The sequence below is a fragment of the Lathyrus oleraceus genome, chromosome 2, assembly GCF_024323335.1.
Source record: "Lathyrus oleraceus cultivar Zhongwan6 chromosome 2, CAAS_Psat_ZW6_1.0, whole genome shotgun sequence".
NCBI lineage: Eukaryota > Viridiplantae > Streptophyta > Magnoliopsida > Fabales > Fabaceae > Lathyrus > Lathyrus oleraceus.
In genome coordinates this window covers 336,329,479-336,335,729 of record NC_066580.1, presented here as the reverse complement: position 1 = coordinate 336,335,729, position 6,251 = coordinate 336,329,479, and the positions used below count along the sequence as shown (strand labels likewise).

The window sequence follows — 6,251 nt, the reverse complement described above, 5'->3', positions numbered from 1 at the left end:
AAGAGCAATTTGCATTGAGGTATATTTTCTTATCTTCATGTAGTCTGGAAGACCTGACCTGTTACTTGGCCAGGCAAGTGTCTGAAGTCCTCCTTAAGAGGCAATGTTTGTGACTGTTTACATTTGTCCTTGTATAGAATCAAAGACCTCCTAAGTGAAGAGGCAATTGGCAGAACCCAAGGGATATGCAATCTATCCCCTGCTATTTTGTGTGTCATCTGCTTTGCTCACACCACTGTGTTGATGCATTGCAGATACAAACCCAAGATCTTGTACAATTGTACAGTTGAATCAGTTTCAAATGTGTAGAAGGGTTCCTCCTTTCTGAACCCACACATTCTTGTCTTAAGCTCTCCCAGGCCAGGGATAAGAGCTGTGAAGTCTTATCTTCACTCACCTTTCATCTGCTTCACCTTAGCCCCTCACTGGCAAGGTTAAGAGCACCATTGACCCTATTCCAGTTGGCTTCAATGCATAACCTTTGTATGAGCCCATTGCTTGTGTATAGTGTGTGCTACTTGTGCTTGTGTGTTTGTTTTGGCTTGCTTCCTGTGCAAGTTAGGTTTAGTTTAGCTTGCTTCCTGTGCAAGTTCGGTGTGGCTTGCTTCCTATGCAAGTCATGTTTAGGATAGGCTTACTTCCTGTGCAAGTTAGCTAGAAACCTTAACTTAGGGATGATTTGCATGATAACATCTAGGCTCGAGTCGTAGTCTCCCTAGTTGTGTCTCCCTCTGTTATCTGGTTAGGCTAGTCCTGTGTCCCTTCGTAGGGGAACTACGTCGCCCTGATCCTCATACCAGATGAGGTACGTAGGCAGGAGATGTGTTGATCTCTCCGGGCGCCCTTTTTGTTTTGTTTGTGTGAGTTGTTTCTCCTTTTCTGGTTGGAGTCCGACGTAAGTCCAACGATTGGCAGTTGGTTTCCTGTGTGTGTTTTGGTTCGGATGCTGATGTAAGTCCAGTGATTGGCATTCGGGCTTCATGTTTGCCTTTGCCTGTTTTTGTTTGTGTGCGTGTCAGCCGAGCTACGAATGCTCTGATTCTCCTTCGTCCAAGGAGATACGTATGCATAGGATGCGATATCCTAGCGAGCATGTTTTTCCCCCAATCCGAACTACTTGGACTCTGATGTCTATGTTTGATAGACTAAGTAGGCCCAGGATGCGATATCCTGCCGAGTCAGTCTTGTCAGTTTTCTTGTGTCTCTTTCAGCCAGTGTGTGTGTGTGTGTTTGAGCAGTGTTTTAGCAACCATTTTCCTTTCTATTGTGCGTGGATCCCGTCGAGTACGACGGATGCATAGGGGTGCTAATACCTTCCCTTCGCATAACCGACTCCCGATCCCATTCTCTTTGGTCGCGAGACCATGTCTTTTCCAGGTTTACTCTGAGCGTTTCCTTTCCCTCCTTTTGGGATAAATAACGCATGGTGGCGGCTCTGTTGTTCTTGTTTTCCCGCCGGTTTTTCGCGTAATGCGACAGTTGGAAAGTAGCTGGGGCATTACAGAGGCCGAATGGCATTCGTCTGTAGGCAAAAGTTCCATAAGGGCATGTAAGTGTAGTTTTTTCTTGATCTTCGGGGTGGATAGGTATTTGGAAGAATCCTGAGTATCCATCTAGATAGTAGAAGTAAGAGTGTCTGGCTAGACGCTCCAACATCTGGTCTATAAATGGTAAAGGGAAATGGTCCTTCCGGGTTGCTTTATTTAATTTTCTATAATCTATACACATCCGTCATTCTCCTTCTAACCGTTTTGCTACATGTTCGCCTTTATCGTTCTGCATGATTGTGATGCCTCCCTTTCTAGGTACTACATGCACAGGGCTCACCCACTTACTATCCTAGATCTGATAGATTATACCTGCCTCAAGTAACTTAAGAACTTCCTTTTTAACAACATCACTCATTATAGGGTTTATTCTTCTCTGATGTTCTCTGGAGGGTTTTGAATCTTCTTCGAGCGAAATCCGATGCATGCATACAGATGGGCTTATACCTTTCAGGTCAGAGATATTATATCCTAAGGCTGAGGGATATCTTCGTAAAACGTCTAAAAGTTGGTTCGTTTCCTCTTGGCTCAAGGTGGCACTGACTATAACTGGACGGTTCATTTCTTCATCGAGGAACTCATATCTCAGATTCTTAGGCAGTTCCTTAAGTTCTAAGGTTGGTTTCTTAGGGCATGGCATAGGATCTGGGGTAAGGGATAAACATTCGTAAAGGTTATCATCGATGTAGGGTTTCTTAAAGTCATCATCTTCCATTATGAGAGTCGATGGTAACTTAATCGTTTTTATAATTTCTTCTTGTTCTAATTCTCTAACACATTCATCAATGATATCTAAGGCATAACATACGTGTCCCATCATAGGTGCCATAAGAAATTTCGAAAGTATAAATTCTATTTTCTCGTCACCTACCTCAAAGGTAAACTTTCCTCTCTTGACATCTATTATGGCTCCTGCAGTCGATAAGAATGGTCTACCTAGAAGGATTGGTATATCATTGTCCTCTTTCATGTCCATGACACCGAAGTCAGTAGGGATAAATAACTAACCTATCCTAACAGGGACATCTTCTAAAATGCCTATCGGATATTTAACAAATCTATCGGATAACTGAAGCGACATCTTAGTGGGCTATAATTCTCCTAAGTTTAACCTCTCACAAACTGCTAAAGGCATTAAGCTCACACTAGCTCCTAAGTCTAGATAAAGATCCTAGAGAAATTTCTAGGATCTTTATCTTTTTTAGCTAACTTATTCTCGGAAATAGCATTGCATTCCAATGGTTTCAGATCGTCTAGTCTACGTTTGTTGGTAAGGATGTCTTTGAGAAACTTTGCATAAGAAGGTATTTGGGTGATGGCTTCTGTGAAAGGGATTTCTACATGAAGTTTTTCTATAACTTTAATAAATTTTTGATATTGGTTATTGGTTTGGGTTTGTTTGAGTCTTTGCGGATATGGTATAGGTGGTTTATATGGAGGGGGTGGTACATAAGTTTTATCTTTAGGTTCTTCTCATTTTTCTCGACCTTCCTGGTTTTCAGATTCTTCTGGTTCCTTTACTTCATCAGTGGGTTTGGTATATTCCTTAGAAGTTTTGGGTTCACTCAATCTTGGGTTTGGTGGCTCATCATAAGCGTTCCCACTTCATAGGGTAATAGCATTAGCTTGTCCTCTTGGATTTTGTTGAGGTTGTCCAGGGAACTGTCCTCCAGGTGTAGTCTGAGGGGCTTGGTTTAAAGCTACCTGAGAGATCTGGGTTTCAAGCATCTTAGTATGAGTAACTATTTGGTCAACCTAGGTTCCTAACTGAGTAATCAATTCGTTAACATGAATGTTCTGGTTCATGAACTCCTTGTTTTGTTGGGTTTGAGCGGTGATAAAATTTTCCATAATTTTCTCAAGGCTCGACTTTGGTGGTACAGGTTGCATAGGTTGATTTGATCTTGGGGCTTGGTAACTAGGTCTCAGAGGTGCATTATTTTGGTAGGGTTATTGTTCTTATAGGAGAAGTTCGGATGATTCCTCCATCCAGGGTTATAGGTATTCGAGTATGGGTTCCCTTGGGTGTAGTTCACTTGCTCATAGTGGGTTTCGTTTAATAGACTGCATTCTACAGATTGGTGTCCTTTGGTTCCACATATCTCACAATCCGATGAAACTGCGGCTACAGTATTCGGGTTTATGCACATATGCTCGACCTTAAGGGCTAATGCGTCCATTTTAGCTTGCATCATTTCTATAGAGCTTAGTTCATGCACTCCTCCTTGGGCTTCCTTCTTCTCAACTGTAGCTCGTTCGACTCCCCATGATTGATGGTTTTGAGCCATAGCTTCAATGAGGGCACTAGCTTCAGGGTAAGGTTTGTTCATCAGAGCACCGCCTGCGGCAGCGTCGATGGTCATCTTAGTGTTGTAATGAAGTCCATTATAGAAGGTTTGAATGATTAACCAATTTTCTAAGCCATGATGTGGGCATGCTCGTAACAACTCTTTATATCTCTCCCAAGCTTCGAACTGCAATTCTCCTTGGTTTTGGGTAAATCTAGTTATATGGTTTCGAAGAACGGCGATCTTACTTGGGGGAAAGTATCTAGCAAGGAATACTCTTCTAAGGTTATCCCAAGTCGTAATGGAATTGGGTGGAAGGGAATCTAACCATGATAGGGCTTTATCTTTGAGGGAAAAAGGGAATAATCTTAAACGTATTGCCTTAGGAGAAGCTCCATTGGTTTTAAAAGTGTCCGATAACTGAAGAAAGATTTTTAAATGTTTGTTTGGGTTCTCAGTAGCGAGACCTGCAAATTGTCTCTGTTGCACTAGTTGCAATAGGGATGGTTTAAGTTCGAAATCATTAGCTGGGATGGTCGGGTTTACTATACTAGAACTAGGTTCTTCGTTAGATGGTTTAGCGAAGTCCTTAAGAGGTCTTTGGTTTTGATCTTCGGCCATAGCTCTCCTAATTCTATGAAAGAATAAAAGTGCGCGAGCGTAACGTTCAGGTTCCGCCAGAGGGTATATTAAGCTTAAACTTCCGGTGCTGCGAGTTCTTCGCATTGACCGGAGGGAAATAGCCTAAGTCTAAATGATATAACAACAGGGAAATGGAATTTGATGAAATTGGTCCCCGGCAACGGCGCCAAAACCTTGATGCGTGCTTTTCGCAAGTATACGAACGCGTCAGAGTAATATAAAAGATGGTCGAATCCACGGAGACCAAGTGTCAATCTATCGTTATCTATTGTTATGGTGTTTATCAAAGGCAATCAAAATAGGTGTTTTAAGAATGTGCAATGAAAAGTAAAGTGTTGAATAAAGTTCAATTAATAAAGACAAGGTCGAATGTAATTCACATAATCAATTAACAATCCAAGTACTTGTTAATAGAACTACTTATGGGCAGTGTTTCCTACTTTAAAAAGAACTAATTTAATAGGAACTGTCACTTTTGCGTATTCATAACCGAGTTATACTTCCTAATCAAACCCTCTTATTGTCACTTATAAAAAGGTCGCATTGCGTTATAGTAGTAAACCTATTTTTAAGAAATATAGTATCTTGACTAAGTTGAAAAGTATTTTAACTTGGATTTCTTGACAAAAAGAGGTTCTCAGGAACCAGACTCTAAACTTATAAACGCGTCCGAAAATAGTTTTAAAATCTCTTTTCGTCTTAAGTTAAAAACTCGTAATGAACTAAACAAAGCGCTTTCGCTGTTTTTGAAATAGTTAAAAACAGTTAAGTTTAAATAGACGTTGGACGACTTTCGATCTTACCCAACGGAAATTAAGTGCGGGAAAACTTATGTTGAAAGTTAAAATAGCCCTTAAGTGTTTCTACGAACGATTGTACGGATTATCGGTTCAATTACGATCCTTACATTCTAACCTTATAGGTTTAGTTAGACATGGTAAAGTAAAGGTGCATTAAAATAAATAAAAGTAGCGCGAGTGCGGAAAATAAATAAAAGTAGTGCGAGTGCGGAAAGTAAATAAAAGTAGTGCGAGTGCGGGAAATAAATAAAGTAAAGCGAGTGCGGGAAATAAAAAAATAAAGGCAAAGTAATAAAAACCTGCTCCAATCGGAGGGTTGAATAAAATGCAAAGCGGAAATGAAAATGGCGGCAGGATTAACTTCCTTCCAAATTTCTCCAAACTCGATTACTGACTCGATCACAAAACTCGATTACACAATTGTGGTAACACCCCAATGCGAAGCGATTACCGCTTTTAAATACTGAATATATGCCTAAGTGAAACAAAGTTTGCTCTATGTTTGCCTCTGCTCTAAGTTTGGATGATTGAATAAGTGATTTCGAGTTTCTATTTATAGGAGAGTAAAATAAAGGAAATGACAAGGATGCCCTTCAACTTGAAAATGGGAGGGAAAACTTTTCCTCTTGTGGCGCCCGCCACAAGGCTAATCTGAGGCGCCTTAGTGGAAGTAGTGGGGAACGTGGAAGTTGAGGGAAGTTGAGCTAGGACACGTCATGGCAGGGTCTATGGCGCCAACCACAGTGGGAACCACAAGTACAAATTGCTGAATTTTAGGGTTTTTAGCTCTTTTTCACTCCTTTTCTCGATCGGGGCGCTGACTAAAGTAAAAACCTGAAAACAAAGAGAAACATAGTAATAACACAACAAAATGACAATAAAACTACTAAAATGCATGTGAAATCAGAGTCGAAAATACGGTGAATTTCAGTGTCATCAGGTGTATCACCGCTTTCTGCGCTCACCGGGGAGAC

The 6,251-nt window shown here is 40.9% G+C and overlaps 1 non-coding gene across 1 annotated transcript; it reads left to right on the top strand.

The window, feature by feature from the left end:
• The first annotated feature begins 3,965 nt into the window (after nucleotides 1–3,965).
• On the top strand, nucleotides 3,966–4,072 carry LOC127124472 (small nucleolar RNA R71). The gene has a single exon (XR_007803959.1). It is a non-coding gene; the product is annotated as a small nucleolar RNA R71 (small nucleolar RNA).
• The last annotated feature ends 2,179 nt before the right edge of the window (nucleotides 4,073–6,251 follow it).